Source organism: Chlorocebus sabaeus, chromosome 12 (genome assembly GCF_047675955.1).
Source record: "Chlorocebus sabaeus isolate Y175 chromosome 12, mChlSab1.0.hap1, whole genome shotgun sequence".
In the NCBI taxonomy this organism is placed as follows: domain Eukaryota; kingdom Metazoa; phylum Chordata; class Mammalia; order Primates; family Cercopithecidae; genus Chlorocebus; species Chlorocebus sabaeus.
The window spans coordinates 30856135-30876168 of NC_132915.1; positions in this window are offsets into that span (position 1 = coordinate 30856135).

A 20034-nucleotide genomic window follows, 5' to 3' on the forward strand; every position below is an offset into this window, starting at 1 on the left:
TCTTTCAGTTTACTAATCCTGTCTTCTACTATGGACTGCTACACTCATTCAGTGTCTAACCCATGTAATGAATTGTTAATTTCAGATGTTTGTGTAGTGGTTCTGAAATTTCCATTCATTTCTTTTTTATAAACTCTAATTCTCTGGTGATATTACAAGACTTTGATCTACCTTCTGCATCTTTTCACCCATTACATTAAATATATTAACCATGATTATGTTTAAGTTATTTTCAGCTAACTACAGTGTCTGTCTGTGTGTCTTTTGTGTGTATGGCAGGTGGGGCGTGGCACACACATGCTTGCATGTGCATGCACAAGCACATGTTTTCCTCTTGGTTTTTAGTCGTGTGATTTTATTGGTCTTATCTTTGGTCAGGTAGATAGAATAGTAATTGATTACCTCCCTTAATCCATTTAGGGACACGGCTGAATCAAATTTAGTGTCTCTAGTAAGACCTAGTCTGTCTCTGGTTCATGCTGGGCCTCCAAGCTTTTCAACTAAAATCCTGCTGTGTTCTTTAAGATCCTTCCATGTGGTGCACACTGTATTCCAATATTTGTCTCATAAAACTATTCATGTTCTACTCTGCTTTTCTGCTTAGATCTTTAGCTTCCTTCTCTGCCCAGCCCCAGAATTCAGCAAATGTTCTTAAAGAAAAACTAGTTGCATGCTAAATTTCACTCCCCTACTTCACCCCAGGTCTCAGCCAAAAACTCTGCCAGTTTCTCTATTCCCTAGCAGCAATTGGTACAAATCCCAGAATCTAAACCTCTTGCCCAAGCTCAGAATCACTAAATGCCGCCAGATTAAAAATGGTTGCAGAATTAAGCTCACCTCTTTGAGATCTTTCCTTGTCCAGTTTTAGCACACACAGTTCTCATAGCATCAGCAGCTATCCAATGCCTTTAAACAAATAATTGCTGCATTTTCTCTGACATTTTTAGCTGTCATCAGTGGGAGCACTGGCCTGATGCGAAGTATTCCAACCATCAAAAGTGGAAGCCCTTCCAAGCCTTTTACGTAGTTTTGCTTTGTCATCTCAAGATGAGAACTTTCTACCTTGTGCTTTTTGTCTCCTGATTGTAACCTGAGGTACTACTTATATCAGTAGGCCAGCAGGAAAGAATGGGATGGATAGAAAAGAATCTTCCATTTACTTTGAGAAACCACCAAACATGTTTTTCTTTAGCTCAAATAAAAGAACTAGGTCACGTGCTCACTTCTGGTTATGAGGGAGTCTAGAAAAGTGATTATCTTGCAAAGGGGAATAACATTGCCATTATTGGCAATATTAATAAGCCAATTATGGTTTATTTTCCAGAACTGGGCATTTTGCCACCCCATTCCAATTAAGGTTCTATTATCAGGGAATAAAGGTGGTGTGGAATGACCTTTGGATGAACAATCACATTCTACTTCACTGTGGTTAAAAGAGATGGGAATGTAGACAAAAGAGTATAATAAGTAGTCAGTGTCCTGCTTCTTGAAGGGATAAATAATATATAAATGACAAGATATTCATTTTGGATTCAATGATTGGAGAGCAAAAGTTAAGTATGCCCAGTTGGTCTTTCCATTCCCTTTACTGACTTCCATACCTACTTGTGTGTCCTATAAGATTCAAGGACAGAGACTGTGTTACTTCATTTTGTAGTTAATATGTTGTCAGACAGAAAGCATTCAATTGTCATTTGTTAATCTGAAGATAACTTTAAAGATTGGAGAGGATTTGAATAGTTCTAGAGGATAGGGCAACAGTTACAGTGATGGCATGGGTGTGTGCGGGGGGGGGGCGGGGGTAGTAAGTGGTTGTGAGGTCTGTGTGAGTGTGGGATATGTGACGGCTAGACAGTGTGCAACAGCCTAGCTCTGTTGGAAAGTCCATGCTGGTGATAAATGAGGCACTATCTACCAGGGCTGAGCCTTTAAGAGTTCTTACACAAATAGGGTATGGAATGATAGGTATTTCACTGGGCATAAAAGGAAATCAAAGAATAATAAATGAACTAGCCCAAGGTCAGAATATATAAGATAGAATATATTACCTAATCCATATGGCCACCCCAACTCTCCAACCCTCTATTAAAACAAAATTCTTCCAGTGAATTTTAGGGAGTTTTGAAAGACATTCTTTGACCTAGACACCAGAGAAGTTATACACAGCTAGACTCCACTTAATTGCATAATGAATGAATCAACTCTTTTAAATCACTTTACAAAATCCCATACACTATCACATTTCCTTCCTTGTAACCAATACCTGTTAAATGCAGTCCTCATAGAGAAATAATTCACTTCATTGTATTTAAGAAAAAAATGCCCAATTGGAGTTCTTTAAGTGTTGCAGTTCTAATTATCTCACCCCAAATCCACTGTGAAGTGATAATTAAGGGCTAAAAGCTAAACCGATTACTGCAAAATTTTCTCCTGACAGCCATTTAATAGCTAATCAGGTGTTAAATCCCCAAATTATGCATTTCTCAGCAGCGCACTGATCACAATAAATTTTAAAAGTTTGAGTTATCAACTCGTCTTTCACAACTTTGCCCCAACACACCAAAGCTAAAGGAATTACCAATTTAGAGGATTCAAAATTCTTAATAATTTATTCCATTTCTCGACTTAGAATGCTTGTTTTCATTAATGATCCTAAATCTCAGTTCTGGTGAGAGCACCTTATCATAAGACCTGCCTTTGCCCAGTGAAGAATAACACATCTTATTAGGATCAACATATTAGAGTTGCTTAATTTGCATATTCATAACACCTACAACTAGGCAGTGAAGGTCATGGAGCAAGTATATATACTAATGGTATTTAAAACCATGTTATATGGCTTTACTAACTTTAAATGTCCTGAGTTTTCACTGTTATATTACACATGCTCCTGCTACAGGGGTACAAGCAGTCACACCATTGTTCTAATACTGCAATGTTGAATCTGTGGCCAGAAACTCTGAACTTCACTCTAATGGAACCACTCACACCACATCCAATCTACAGTGACCAGATAGACACCTTTCAGAGATAGAGTGTGAAAGGGAGAGCAAAAGAGTGAGAGCAAGAACAAGAGTGAGAGAAAGAGAACAACAGTATCTATGTGTTAATTAATGTACCATCACATACACCCTCCTAATGTTGAAGAATTGTGACCTTACATCCCTACTGCAAGAACTAGGGGAGGTGCATTAATAGGAAAATTTTATTTAAGTAGACCAAGTGGTTTATATACATAGCATGTGTGCAAATATATATATATATACACACACACACACACATCTATGTATAATTTTTCATTGTTTTGAACAATTCTGGAATAAAAGTAATCTATAAAGGCTATCTGTGGTCAGTTTCCACATTTTAATGATAAAACCAGTGGAGTAATATAACACATTTATTTCAAGGTCAATGGTTTTCAACCAAGGGAGATTTTTCACCCTAAAGGATATTTGACAATATCTGGACACATTTTTGTTGTCACAAGTGGAGAGACGATATTATTTGGCATTTAGTGAGTAGAGGCCAGGGATTCTGCTAAACATTCAACAATGCACAGAAAAGCTCCCAGCTGACAACAAAAAATATCTGGCCAATACTGAAACGGGATAGTTCCCTTGTCCCCTTCATAGGACTCCTGAAGAGCGTGGCTTGTTTACTCAGTCTGCAGCTGTTAACCCTTCACAGGAGGCGGCGCACGCAGGTGAGTGGATGCAGGGGCCGAGATGAGTGCTTCTGGGTGCTGGCAAAAATTGAACTCCGTGCAGCCCCACGGCAGCATCTGGCGAGGGTGGGGGTGTTATCCATGACCTCTGAATCCCCAGAGGACATGTGTTATAGTGTGCTCTTTTAGCTTTGCCATCCAAGGATGGCTTGAGTGTTTAATGGCTCAGTGTGACAGCCCTCTGTATCTTGAGCTCTGGTTTGGCATCCAGGAGGAATCAGGTCGCAGGAACGAATTGAAGGTGGTGAATGTGGAGGATTTTATTGCAAGTGAAAGTGACTCTCAGTGGGATGGGGAGCTGGAAAGGGATGCAGTGGGAAGGTGGTCTACCCCTGGAGTTTGGCTATCCCTGGCCGAACTCTTCTCCAAAGTCTCGCCACCAAGTCGTCCCTTTAAAGGTAAGCTGCTCCTCTCTAATGTCCAGATGCTGCTTCGCTCCTTCTCCGCCACTCCAATGCTAATGGAGCCTGGGGTTTTATGGGTATAAGATAGGAGGCAGGGCAGGCCAGGATGGCTTTGGAAAAGGCAACATTCAGACTGGAAAACAGGAATGCATGTTCTCACTTTGGGCCACGGGTCCAGGCTTGAGGGTGGGGCTTCGCCATGGCTGAACCCATCTCTGTATGGTATTTCCCTGCCTCCTGTGACTATTGATAATGCCAACAGTGCTAAGGCTGAGAAACTCTGCTCTAGACTAGACTCCCAAGGCTTTGACACTTCACTACATCTGTATTCCCCAGTCCTTGGGGAAAGTTAAAGGGCATGATGGAACATGGGGACAAAGTCCTGTAGATCTTATTTTGAGGGTCCATTCTGTTCACCATCTCTTTTTTTTTTTTTTTTTTTTTTTTTTTTTTTGTGAGACCAAGTCTCACTCCATTGCTCAGCCTGGAGGGCAGTGGCATGATCTCAGCTCACTGCAATCTCTGCTTCCCAGGTTCAAGCGATTCTCATGCCTCAGCCTACTGAGTAGCTGGGATTATAGGTGCACACCATCACGCCCAGGTAATTTTTGTTTTTTTAGTAGTGACAAGGTTTTACCACATTGGCCAGGCTGGTCTCAAACTCCTGACCTCAAGTGCTCTGCCTGCCTTAGCCTCACAAAAGTGCTGGGAATTACAGGGGTGAGCCCACCAAGCACAACCCACCATCTTTTAAGAGAATATATAATTCTACTATTAACTCCATCATCTTTTTCTCCCATTTTTTTTAATCTCCATTAATTCTCCTCATTATTCGCCAAAATGCCTCCACACTTCCCAGGTACATTGTTAGTTTAATTTTGTATTTACATATTTATTTAGCAAATAATCTTCAAGTGCCTATTGTATGCTGTGTGTGGTCCTTGACCTCATGGATATTAATTAGACATTAGTGGTAAATACCAGGAAAGATGTAATAAATATAAAACCTTAAGAAAAAATATATATACCAGATCACATATATTTGTGGATCCTGATGGGGACTATTTTATTTGGACTGAGATTTTCTTGGGGAAATAAGTAGGGAGAAGCACATCAAAGAATAAAAATTGGAAAATGACCTATTTGTAAAAGGAATGGGTTTAGAACTGGGACAGTTCAACCTATAGAGGGTAAAGTCAAAATATAATGTCATAAAATGATAAAAGTCCTAATTATTTCCTTCTTTTCTTCAATTTTTCTTCTAATCAAAATAGTACATGTGTTCACTTTCAAAATCAAGTAGTAATTAGTATGAATAAATAGCAGTTCAGTTTCCCTGTGACTTGACATCTGATCATCAAAAGTATTCACTTTTGCTTATTTTACCTGTTTCTTGTGACATTTAGTATGATATTTCTAAATAACATACTTATACTACCATTTTTAGTTTTTCCCAGCAGGGGTAGCCTCCTGCTTTAGAGGACCCCAAGTGTCATAAAGACACAAAACAACCTATTAGAAAACATGCAAGCACTTCTACCATGCAGGATCTGTTGCTCAGGACTCACGTAGAAAAGACTATTTTTCTAAACATTGGCACACATGACCAACACTACTTAAGCCCTAGGGAAGCAATTCTTAATATTTCTTTTCTTGTGTTCTAAAATCAAAGAGCCTGCTATTTGGTGGGTTGTGATACTACTGATGCATAGACATCATTTCACTGTGTGGCACTAATTTGAGTGGCAGAAACTTTTTTAGTAAAGACAAAGGACAAATTAATTAACTTGTCAAATCCTGCCTCTCAGATTCTTGAATAAAGACTCATTTCCCAGGAACTTCTAGTGTCCATTGTCTAGTTCCTAATGTATAGTTTCATAAGTAATCACAAGTCAACACAATATTTACAGTAATTGCATGTGGTGACTGAGGAAAAATTTTGCATTATTAAACAACTTATGCTATTCCTCATCAAATTTGGGAAGCTTTTAAAAATTAATAGACTTTAATATATTTTTTTAAATTTTGTTTTTTGGAACAGTTTCAGATTTACAGGAAAATTGGGCAGATAATACTGAGTGTTCCATGTAACCCTCTATGTCTTTTTCACAATTTCTCCTACTATTAATGTCTTACATTAGTGTGGTCCATTTGCTATAATTAATGAACCAATACTGATATATCATTATCAAGTAAAGTCTAAAATTTACATTAAGTTTCGCTGTGTTATACAGTTCTGTGTGTGTGCATGAGAGAGAGAGAGAGAGAGAAAGAGAGAGAGTAAGAGAGATACAGTTCTATGGGTTCTGACAAATGCATAATGCCATGTATCTACCATTACAATATCATACAAAATAGCTTGGCTGCACTAAAATTCTCCTGTGCTTCATCTGTTCATTTCTCTACCTACTTACAAATTCCTTGAAACCACTGATTTTTTACTGTTTCTGTAGTTTTGCCTTTTTCAGAATGCATTATATTGTAATCATATAATATGTAGTCTTTCTAGACTAGACTCTTGATTTAGTAATGTATATTTAAGGTTTCTCCATATATTTTTGTGACTTGATGCCTTTTTGTAAAAAGTCACTGAATAACATTTCATTGTATGTACTGTAGTTTGTTTATTCAATTGCCTATTGAAGAACGTCTTGCTTGCTTCCAGTTTTTGGTGATTATGAATGAAATTGCTATAAACCTCTGTACAAGTTTTGTGTTTTCAGAAATTTCTTCAAATATTTTCATCTGCCTTTTTCTCCATTCCCTTTAGGGTTCTAGTTACATGCATACTGGACAGCATTTCACCTCAGCATAGGTCTCTAAGACTTTTTTTATTTTTCAATTTTTAAATTCTCTCTGTTCTTTAAATGGCATAAATTTATTGATCATTTTGTTTATTGGGTCTTTTTGTTATCACAAATCTTCTGTTGAGGCCGTCTACTGAATTTTTAGGTTTAGTTGTTGTACTCTTCAGCTCTAGAATTTCTACTTGGTTCTTTCTTCAATTTTATTAATACTTTCAATTTATTTGTCGAGATTTACTCATTAATGCGATTTTTAAAATTCATTGAACTTATTCATATTGTTTGATTTAGAGAATTTTCTGATAAATATATAATGGTATCTGGGCCCCACTTGATATCTGTTTGTATTGATGCCTCCTTTTTTCTTTGGTATGGATCAGCCTTTTCTGTTTATTTACATCTCTACTGATTTTTGCTTGAAGACTGAGCATCATAAATAATATGCTATAGTGACACTGGATTCTGTACTGTTCTTCTAAAGATGACTGAGGTTTCTGTTCTAACATACAGCTACTTTGTCTGGACTCCAGCTACGAAATCTGAGTTCTCGTGGACGAGAGTTTTTTGTTGCTGTTGTTGTTGTTGTTTCTCCAACTTCTAGCTACTGGAAAGTTGAAAGCATCCAGCTGCTTGAAAGTTTATTTTCAACTTGGTCCTCTAATTACCTTCCCTGTGCCTGCATAGTTTAGCACTCAAGAATTTGAGTGGATTTATACTAAGATTTTGGGGCTTATCCTCTTTGTGATTGCTTTACTTCTGCATTTCCCCATAAATTTCCAGTTGCTTCTTCAGCCCCTACTGAAGTTCTTCCTACTGATATCCAAGCCAGTAAAGTTTCCACTTTTTGCCACACAAACTGTATGTGGATAGGGAATGAATGCACTCAGCCAAAGGCATAATAAGTTTACAAATCTTATTAAGCAGCATTGTTTTTCCATTGTAAACAATCCTTTAGTTTCTGCCTGCTTTTTTGTTGAGCTCCCTGAGGTCTCCTGGGTATATGTACAGTTTAGCAGTCAGTCACTGATTTGAACAGAGTTAATACTCATATTTGGATCTCAGCCTTTCTGCTCCTCTCTTACTTCCAAAAATTGCTCCCTTAAATTTCCTGCTACTTGATGATCTGAACTTTCTTGTCTTCCACCTCAAGCTGACAAGACGGCAATTTTCTGTCACCAGAGCTGGTATGGGGATTGAAGAGATATTTAGGCAACAAAGTCACAAAATCCCAGTTCTCACCCAAAGCACTAAAAGTCTATCAAGACTATAGCCTTCTCCAGTCTCTACTTGTCACTGGTCATTTTCCAGTGCCTTCAAGTAATTGCTTTATTTTTACCCAGTTTTTAAAATAATTGTCTATAGGAGGTCAACTTCTTCATGCCAACATCACTGAATATTGTGCTTATATCACATTAAATTTTAATTTTTTATAGATTTTAAAAGACAAAGCATTTAAAATATCTATGAGAATGAGTACATATTACATATATAAATATGTAATTTATTACAAAGTGTGGGGCGGAACTGTAAAGGAATAGCATTTTCATATGCAATTGAAGTTGTTATCAGTATAAAATCAATTGTTTTAACTTTAAGATGTGTATATAATCCCCATGATAACCACAAAGAATATCTACAGATTATATACACAAAAGAAATCAAAGCATGTCGCTACAAAAAAAATCAACTAAATAAAAGGAATAAAGGGAGAAAATGAAGGACAAAACTATGAGACATATGGAAAACTACAAAATGGTAATATTAAGTCCTTCTCTATCAGTAATTAAATGTAAGTGGATTAAACTCCCCACTTGAAATACGTATATTGGCTAAATGGATAAAATAACAAGACTCAACAATATGCTTCTTGAAATACACATATTGGCTAAATGGATAAAATAACAGGACTTAACAATATGCTTCTTGAAATACATATATTGGCTAAATGGATAAAATAATGGGACTCAACAATATGCTTCCTATATGAAGAGACTCACTTTAAATATAAGCACATTATAGGTTGAAAATAAAAGAATGAAAAAGATATTTCATGCAAATAGTAACCAAAAGAGAGCTGAAGTGATTATATTAATATGAGGCAAAATAGAATATAGGTCAGAACTTATCGCAAGAGACAGGGCATTATATAACCACACAAGGGTCAATTTACCAAAAATATTTAATAATTATATATGCAATAAACATCAGAACTCTTAAATATATAAAGCAAACATTGACAGAATTAAAGAGATAGGTCAAAATAATAGTTAGAGTCTTCAAGACCCCATTTCAATGATGAAAAAACAACCATAGAGAAGATCAATAAAGAAATGAAGGACTTCATCAACACTGTAGTTCAAACTGAAGTAAAAGATAGATATATAAAGAACATTCTACTCAACAACACAATATATATTTTTCTTAAGTATACACATGTAACATCCTTCAGGATAAAACATATATTAAGCCACAAAGCAAGTCTTAATACATCTTGAAAGATTAAACCATACAAAGTATTTTTTCCTGATCACAATGGAATGAAACTAGAAATAATATCAGAAAAATTATTAGAAAATCCATAAGAATCTGGAAATTAAATAACAGCTTTAAATAAACAATAGATCAAAGAAAAAATCACAAGTAAAGTTAAAAAATATTTTCAGACAAATGAAACTAAAAACACAACATACCAAAACCTGTGAGATACAGTGAAAGTAGTGCTAATTAGAACATTTATAGCAGTAAATGTTTACATTAAAAAGGAAAAGAGATCTCGAATCAACAACCTAACTTTACACCTCAAGGATCTAGACAAAGAGGAATAAACTAAACCCAATGCTAGCAGAATGAATAAAATATTAAACATTAGAGCAGTATTTTAAAAATAGAGACTAAAAAATAGAGAATATCAATCAACCCAAGAGTTGGTTATTTGAAGAGATCAACAAAATTGACAAACCTTTAGCTAGATTAACTGAGGAAGAACAAGAACACAGAAGACTTATGAAGCTAAAATCAGAAGTAGAAGAAACATTATAGTGGATGCCATAGAAATGAAAATGATTGTAAGAGGAAAATTTCAACAATTGTATCCCAACAGATTTAATAACCTAGATGAAATAAATAACTTCATAGAAGCACACACCTTGCCAAGACTGAATCATGAAACAGAAAAATCTGAACAGACCTATAACTAGTAAGGAGATCTGATGGGTAATTAAAAATCCTCCCGTTTCAACAACATAAAAGCCTAGAACCAGATGACTTCACTGGTGAATTCTACCAAATATTAATAAAAGAATTAATACCAATCCTCTTCATCTTCCAAAACATTGAAGCAGAGGTAAGATTTTCAAACTCACTCCATGAAACCAGCATTAACCTGTTACCAAAGATGGACCAAGACTATGCAAGAAAACTAGAGACCAGTAATCCCAATGAATATCGATGCAACAATCCTCAACAAAATACTAGCAAACCAAACTTAATAGCACATTAAAATAATTATAAACTATAACCAACTGGGATTTCTTTCTGGAATGCAAGAGTGATTCAACATACAAAAATGAATCAGTGTAACACCTCAAATTAATAGAAGTTTTGCAAAAACAGATGATCATTGCAATTGATACAGAAAAATCACTTGACAAAATTCTACACCCTTGTATGATAAAAACACTCAACAAATTAGGAATAGAAGGAAACTACTTGAACTTAATAAAGGCTGTATTTTTTTTAGACCTGCAGCTAACATCATACACAATGGTAAATGACTGAAAGCTTTTCTTCTAATATACGGAATAAGACAAGAATGCTTACAATCACCCCTTCTATTTAACATAGTCCTGGAAATCTAGTCAAATCAGTTAGGTAAGAAAAAGACAAAAGGCCTTCAAATTAGAAGGAAGAAATAAAATTATCTCTATTCACAGACAATATGCTCTTATATGTGAGAAAACTTAAGGATTCCACAACGCAAAAAGAATTATTAGAACTAAGAAGTAAATTAGGAAAGTTACAGGATACAAAATAAGCACATAAAATTCAACTGAATTTCTATACATTAACAATAAATAATTCTAAAAGAAAATTAAGAAAACAATTCCTTTTATAATAGCATCAAAAAGAATAAAATATAATAGGAGTAAACTCATCCATAGATGTAAGACTCATAAACTGGAAATTACAAAATGTTGCTGAAAGAAATTTAAAAAGATACACATAAATGGGAAAACATCCAATCATGGATTAGAAGACTAAATATTGTTAAGATGTCAATACTATCCAAAGTGATGTATGGATTTAATGTAATCCCTTTCCAAATCCAATGGCATAAATGTATGAATAGAAAAATTCATCCTAAAATTTATATGGAATTTGAAGAGTCTCTGAATGGCCAAAACAATCTTGAAAAAAAAAGAACACAAGGAAACCTGCCTGTCTCTGTAGACTCCACCTCTGGGGACAGGGCACAGTAAACAATAACAAACGCAGCAGAAACCTCTGCAGACACAAACGACTCTGTCTGACAGCTTTGAAGAGAGCAGTGGATCTCCCAACATGGAGGTTGAGATCTGAGAAGGGACAGACTGCCTGCTCAAGTGGGTCCCTGACCCCTGAGTAGCCTAACTGGGAGACATCTCCCACTAGGGGCAGTCTGACACCCCACACCTCACAGGGTGGAGTACACCCCTGAGAGGAAGCTTCCAAAGCAAGAATCAGACAGGTACACTCGCTGTTCAGCAATATTCTATCTTCTGCAGCCTCTGCTGCTGATACCCAGCCAAACAGGGTCTGGAGTGGACCTCAAGCAATCTCCAACAGACATACAGCTGAGGGTCCTGACTGTTAGAAGGAAAACTATCAAACAGGAAGGACACCTACACCAAAACCCCATCAGTACGTCACCATCATCAAAGACCAGAGGCAGATAAAACCACAAAGATGGGGAAAAAGCAGGGCAGAAAAGCTGGAAATTCAAAAAATAAGAGCGCATCTCCCCCGGCAAGGGAGCGCAGCACATCGCCAGCAACGGATCAAAGCTGGACGGAGAATGACTTTGACGAGATGAGAGAAGAAGGCTTCAGTCCATCAAACTTCTCAGAGCTAAAGGAGGAATTACGTACCCAGCGCAAAGAAACTAAAAATCTTGAAAAAAAAAGTGGAAGAATTGATGGCTAGAGTAATTAATGCAGAGAAGGTCATAAACGAAATGAAAGAGATGAAAACCATGACACGAGAAATACGTGACAAATGCACAAGCTTCAGTAACTAACTCGATCAACTGGAAGAAAGAGTATCAGCGATTCAGGATCAAATGAATGAAATGAAGCGAGAAGAGAAACCAAAAGAAAAAAGAAGAAAAAGAAATGAACAAAGCCTGCAAGAAGTATGGGATTATGTAAAAAGACCAAATCTACGTCTGATTGGGGTGCCTGAAAGTGAGGGGGAAAATGGAACCAAGTTGGAAAACACTCTTCAGGATATCATCCAGGAGAACTTCCCCAACCTAGTAGGGCAGGCCAACATTCAAATCCAGGAAATACAGAGAACGCCACAAAGATACTCCTCTAGAAGAGCAACTCCAAGACACATAATTGCCAGATTCACCAAAGTTGAAATGAAGGAAAAAATCTTAAGGGCAGCCAGAGAGAAAGGTCGGGTTACCCACAAAGGGAAGCCCATCAGACTAACAGCAGATCTCTCGGCAGAAACTCTCCAAGCCAGAAGAGAGTGGGGGCCAATATTCAACATTCTTAAAGAAAAGAATTTTCAACCCAGAATTTCATAGTCAGCCAAACTAAGTTTCATAAGTGAAGGAGAAATAAAATCCTTTACAGATAAGCAAATGCTTAGAGATTTTGTCACCACTAGGCCTGCCTTACAAGAGATCCTGAAGGAAGCACTAAACATGGAAAGGAACAACTGGTACCAGCCATTGCAAAAACATGCCAAAATGTAAAGACCATTTAGGCTAGGAAGAAACTGCATCAACTAACAAGCAAAATAACCAGTTAATATCATAATGACAGGATCAAGTTCACACATAACAATATTAACCTTAAATGTAAATGGACTAAATGCTCCAATTAAAAGACACAGATTGGCAAACTGGATAAAGAGTCAAGACCCATCAGTCTGCTGTATTCAGGAGACCCATCTCACATGCAGAGACATACATAGGCTCAAAATAAAGGGATGGAGGAAGATTTACCAAGCAAATGGAGAACAAAAAAAAGCAGGGGTTGCAATCCTAGTCTCTGATAAAACAGACTTTAAACCGTCAAAGATCAAAAGAGACAAAGAAGGCCATTACATAATGGTAAAGGGATCAATTCAACAGGAAGAGCTAACTATCCTAAATATATATGCACCCAATACAGGAGCACCCAGATTCATAAAGCAAGTCCTTAGAGACTTACAAAGAGACTTAGACTCCCATACAATAATCATGGGAGACTTCAACACTCCACTGTCAACATTAGACAGATCAACGAGACAGAAAGTTAACAAGGATATCCAGGAACTGAACTCATCTCTGCAGCAAGCAGACCTAATAGACATCTATAGAACTCTCCACTCCAAATCAACAGAATATACATTCTTCTCAGCACCACATCGCACTTACTCCAAAATTGACCACATAATTGGAAGTAAAGCACTCCTCAGCAAATGTACAAGAACAGAAATTATAACAAACGGTCTCTCAGACCACAGTGCAATCAAACTAGAACTCAGGACTAAGAAACTCAATCAAAACTGCTCAACTACATGGAAACTGAACAACCTGCTCCTGAATGACTACTAGGTACATAACGAAATGAAGGCAGAAATAAAGATGTTCTTTGAAACCAATGAGAACAAAGATACAACATACCAGAATCTCTGGGACACATTTAAAGCAGTGTGTAGAGGGAAATTTATAGCACTAAATGCCCACAAGAGAAAGCAGGAAAGATCTAAAATTGACACTCTAACATCGCAGTTAAAAGAACTAGAGAAGCAAGAGCAAACACATTCGAAAGCTAGCAGAAGGCAAGAAATAACTAAGATCAGAGCAGAACTGAAGGAGATAGAAACACAAAAAACCCTCCAAAAAATCAATGAATCCAGGAGTTGGTTTTTTGAAAAGATCAACAAAATTGACCGACCGCTAGCAAGACTAATAAAGAAGAAAAGAGAGAAGAATCAAATTGATGCAATAAAAAATGATAAAGGGGATATCACCACCGACCCCACAGAAATACAAACTACCATCAGAGAATACTATAAGCACCTCTATGCAAATAAACTGGAAAATCTAGAAGAAATGGATAATTTCCTGGACACTTATACTCTTCCAAGACTAAACCAGGAAGAAGTTGAATCCCTGAATAGACCAATAGCAGGCTCTGAAATTGAGGCAATAATTAATAGCCTACCAACCAAAAAAAGTCCAGGACCAGATGGATTCACAGCTGAATTCTACCAGAGGTACAAGGAGGAGCTGGTACCATTCCTTCTGAAACTATTCCAAACAATAGAAAAAGAGGGAATCCTCCCTAACTCATTTTATGAGGCCAACATCATCCTGATACCAAAGCCTGGCAGAGACACAACAAAAAAAGAGAATTTTAGACCAATATCCCTGATGAACATCGATGCAAAAATCCTCAATAAAATACTGGCAAACCGGATTCAGCAACACATCAAAAAGTTTATCCACCATGATCAAGTGGGCTTCATCCCTGGGATGCAAGGCTGGTTCAACATTCGCAAATCAATAAACATAATCCAGCATATAAACAGAACCAAAGACAAGAACCACATCATTATCTCAATAGATGCAGAAAAGGCTTTTGACAAAATTCAACAGCCCTTCATGCTAAAAACGCTCAATAAATTCGGTATTGATGGAACGTACCTCAAAATAATAAGAGCTATTTATGACAAACCCACAGCCAATATCATACTGAATGGGCAAAAACTGGAAAAATTCCCTTTGAAAACTGGCACAAGACAGGGATGCCCTCTCTCACCACTCCTATTCAACATAGTGTTGGAAGTTCTGGCTAGGGCAATCAGGCAAGAGAAAGAAATCAAGGGGATTCAGTTAGGAAAAGAAGAAGTCAAATTGTCCCTGTTTGCAGATGACATGATTGTATATTTAGAAAACCCCATTGTCTCAGCCCAAAATCTCCTTAAGCTGATAAGCAACTTCAGCAAAGTCTCGGGATACAAAATTAATGTGCAAAAATCACAAGCATTCGTATACACCAGTAACAGACAAACAGAGAGCCAAATCATGAACAAACTTCCATTCACAATTGCTTCAAAGAGAATAAAATACCTAGGAATCCAACTTACGAGGGATGTAAAGGACCTCTTCAAGGAGAACTACAAACCACTGCTCAGTGAAATAAAAGAGGACACAAACAAATGGAAGAACATACCATGCTCATGGATAGGAAGAATCAATATCGTGAAAATGGCCATACTGCCCAAGGTTATTTATAGATTCAATGCCATCCCCATCAAGCTGCCAATGACTTTCTTCGCAGAATTGGAAAAAACTGCTTTAAAGTTCATATGGAACCAAAAAAGAGCCCGCATCTCCAAGACAATCCTAAGTCAAAAGAACAAAGCTGGAGGCATCACGCTACCTGACTTCAAACTATACTACAAGGCTACAGTAACCAAAACAGCATGGTACTGGTACCAAAACAGAGATATAGACCAATGGAACAGAACAGAGTCCTCAGAAATAATACCACACATCTACAGCCATCTGATCTTTGACAAACCTGAGAGAAACAAGAAATGGGGAAAGGATTCCCTATTTAATAAATGGTGCTGGGAAAATTGGCTAGCCATAAGTAGAAAGCTGAAACTGGATCCTTTCCTTACTCCTTATACGAAAATTAATTCAAGATGGATTAGAGACTTAAATGTTAGACCTAATACCATAAAAATCCTAGAGGAAAACCTAGGTAGTACCATTCAGGACATAGGCATGGGCAAAGACTTCATGTCTAAAACACCAAAGGCAATGGCAGCAAAAGCCAAAATTGACAAATGGGATCTAATTAAACTAAAGAGCTTCTGCACAGCAAAAGAAACTACCATTAGAGTGAACAGGCAAGCTACAGAATGGGAGAAAATTTTTGCAATCTACTCATCTGACAAAGGGCTAATATCCAGAACCTACAAAGAACTCAAACAAATTTACAAGAAAAAAACAAACAACCCCATCAAAAAGTGGGCAAAGGATATGAACAGACATTTCTCAAAAGAAGACATTCATACAGCCAACAGACACATGAAAAAATGCTCATCATCACTGGCCATCAGAGGAATGCAAATCAAAACCACAATGAGATACCATCTCACACCAGTTAGAATGGTGATCATTAAAAAGTCAGGAAACAACAGGTGCTGGAGAGGATGTGGAGAAATAGGAACACTTTTACACTGTTGGTGGGATTGTAAACTAGTTCAACCATTATGGAAAACAGTACGGCGATTCCTCAAGGATCTAGAACTAGATGTACCATATGACCCAGCCATCCCATTACTGGGTATATACCCAAAGGATTATAAATCATGCTGCTATAAAGACACATGCACACGTATGTTTATTGCGGCACTATTCACAATAGCAAAGACTTGGAATCAACCCAAATGTCCATCAGTAACAGACTGGATTAAGAAAATGTGGCACATATACACCATGGAATACTATGCAGCCATAAAAAAGGATGAGTTTGTGTCCTTTGTAGGGACATGGATGCAGCTGGAAACCATCATTCTTAGCAAACTATCACAAGAACAGAAAACCAAACACCGCATGTTCTCACTCATAGGTGGGAACTGAACAATGAGATCACTTGGACTTGGGAAGGGGAACATCACACACCGGGGCCTATCGTGGGGAGGGGGGAGGGGGGAGGGATTGCACTGGGAGTTATACCTGATATAAATGACGAGTTGATGGGTGCTGACGAGTTGATGGGTGCAGCACACCAACATAGCACAAGTATACATATGTAACAAACCTGCACGTTATGCACATGTACCCTAGAACTCAAAGTATAATAATAATTAAAAAAAAAAAGAAAAAAAAGAACAACGTAGAAGTCTCACACTTTCAGATTTTAGAATTCATTACAAAACTACAGAAATCAAAACACTATAGTACTGGTATAAAAGCAGATACATAGACCAATGAAATAGAAAAGGAAGCTCAGAAACGAACCCTCAAGTATTTAGTTAACTAATTTTCAATGAAGGTGCCAAGACTATTGAGTGACAAAAGGGTAGTCTTTTCAACAAATGATGTTGAGAAAACTAATGTCCACATGCTAAAGAATAAAAATGAACCTTTACTTACATCACAGATAAAAGCTAACTTAAAATTAATCAAAGACCTAATGGAAGTAGTAGCACTATAAAACTCTTGGAAGAAGGCATAAGGAAAAAGCTTTAGGACAATGGATTTGGCAATAATTTCTTGGAGGTGACCCAAAAGCACAGGCAACAGGAAAAAAACTGGATAAATTAGAGTAATTAATATAAATAATTCTGTGAATAAAAGAACAACATCAACAGAATGAAAAGGCAACCTATGTAATAGAAGACAATATTTGCAAATCATATATCTCATAATGAGTTAATATCCAGAGTGTAAAAAGAACTTCTACAACCCAACAACAATGTCAACAAAACACAAATATGCCAATTCAAAAATAGGCAAAGGACTTGAATAGATATTTTTTTCTAAAGCAGTTATCCAAATGGCTAAGAAGCACATGAAAAGATACTCAATATCACTAAATATTAGGGAAATGCAAATCAAAATTACAATAAGACACCACCTCACATCCATTAGTAAGTCTATGATAAAGAAGCAGAAAATAAGTGTTGGCAAGGATATAAACACGTTGGAATTCTTGTGCACTGTTAGTAGGACTGTAAATGATATTTGCTATGGAAAACTATGATGGCCCCTCAAAAATTTAAAAATAGAGTTACCATATGAACCATTAATTCCACTTCTGAGCATATATCTTAAAAAAATGAATGCAGGGTCTTTAAGAGATGTTTGTACACCCACATTCATAACAGCATTATTCACAATAGTCAAAAGGTGAAACCAACCAAGGGTCCATCAATGGATGAACTGAAAAAGAGTGGGGCTTATGTATACAATGGAATATATTCAACCTTCAAAAGAAAGACTAATCTGACACATGGTTCAATGTGGATGAACCTTGATGACATTACGTTAACCAAAATAAGCCAGTCACCAAAAGACAAAACATTGTATGATTCTATTTTATTGGATATCTTGAATATCAAATTGATAGAAATGGTGGTGACAGTCTGTGGGGAGGGGGAATGGGAAATTGTTGTTCAATGGGTAGAGCATTTCAATTTTATTAAATAAAAAAAGTTCTGGATATTGGCTGCCCAGCAATATTAATTATCTCAAGAAAGTGAATTGTATGCTTTAAAAAATTATGATGGTAAGTTTTATATTTATTTTTCCAAAATTTTTAAAAAGACCAGTTTTCTATTAATATATTCAAACACATATTTTGTTTGTTTGTTTTTGAGGTATCCCTTCTATAACTGTCTTCCTGCTCTAGTATGGACTGGTCTCTCTTTACAGCTACTGTCAAGCTCTCCTTTTACCATTAGCTTAAGGATTCCTTCTTTTTTTTTTTTTTTTTTCTTTTTCTTTTTTAATGGAGCTTCGTTCTTGTTGCCCAGGCTGGAGTGCAATGTCGCGATCTCAGCTCACCGCAACCTCCGCTTCCCTGGTTCAGGGGATTCTCCTGCCTCACCCTCCCTAGTAGCTGGGATTATAGGCATGTGCCACCACACCCGGCTAAATTTGTATTTTTAGTAGAGACGGGGTTTCTCCATGTTGGTCAGGCTGGTCTCGAACTTCCGACCTCAGGTGATCCGCCCACCTTGGCCTCCCAAAGTGCTGGGATTACAGGCATGAGCCACCATGCCGGGTCAGTATTCCTTTCATTTAAATCTGTTGGTCGATCCTCTCATTCTTCGATCCTATGCCTTCTCTCTTTTAGTTTACTGCACTATTTTGTAGAACACCTTCTCCAGTAGCTTCCAAAGAAGGAGTTCATGAGAGGTATTTTTTTTTTTAAGAACTATCATATCTGGAAATGTTGTTCTTCATTCTTATACTTGATTAACCATTTTGTTGTGGAAACCAGAATTTTGCAAATGTTATTTAATTTTTTTTTTTTTTTTCACTAGAGTGGCTGAAAACTCAACTACCCTTTGGATTCCTCATACCTTTTCTGAAGTTAAATTATCTATCTATGTATCTATCTATCCGTCTGTCTAATCTATCTACATTTTTTTTCTGAAAGTTTAGAAGATCTCTCCTTGTTCTTGATTATGCTGGCCACAGGTTTTATAATTTCAGTTATTTACCTTGGTATGTTTCTACCATGGTACTGATTCACTGGGCCCTTTGAATCTCAAATCTCATGTTCATCGATACTTAGGAAAGTTTCTTGAATTGGTTCTTTAATAAATTTCTCTTCTTTATTTTCTATATTTTCTTTTTCTGGAAATCATTTTCACATGTTACTAATTCTATCGTTTTCTTGTATTTTCTATCTCTGACTTTCACCCCTAATTTCTAGGGCATTTTTTTTTTTCGATTTTAGATTCTAAACATTCTATTGATTTTTTTTTTCGTTTCTGCTATCATATTTTAATTCCAGTTGCCAAATTTTAATTTTTTGAATCTTTGTTCTATTTTTATGCCTTCTTTGTTCTATCCTCTTTCAACAATCTGACAGTTATATATATTTCTACCCTTCTTCGCTCTTTACATTGTCTCTGTTTCCTTCAAATTTCTTTCATCATGTTTGTCTGTATTGTTTGCTACTTTAAAGTTAGATACTTTTCTCAAATGTCTAGTGATCCAACGAATGTCTAGCTGGTCATTCGATTTAAGAATGAGTCACTATTTACATGATTGAATCTCTGTCTCCATATGCAGGCATATGGATTGGTCATCAGGTAGGATAACCTAGCCATTTTGTTGAATTATTACCAAAGGCCAGAATCTCTTGGTTCTGTC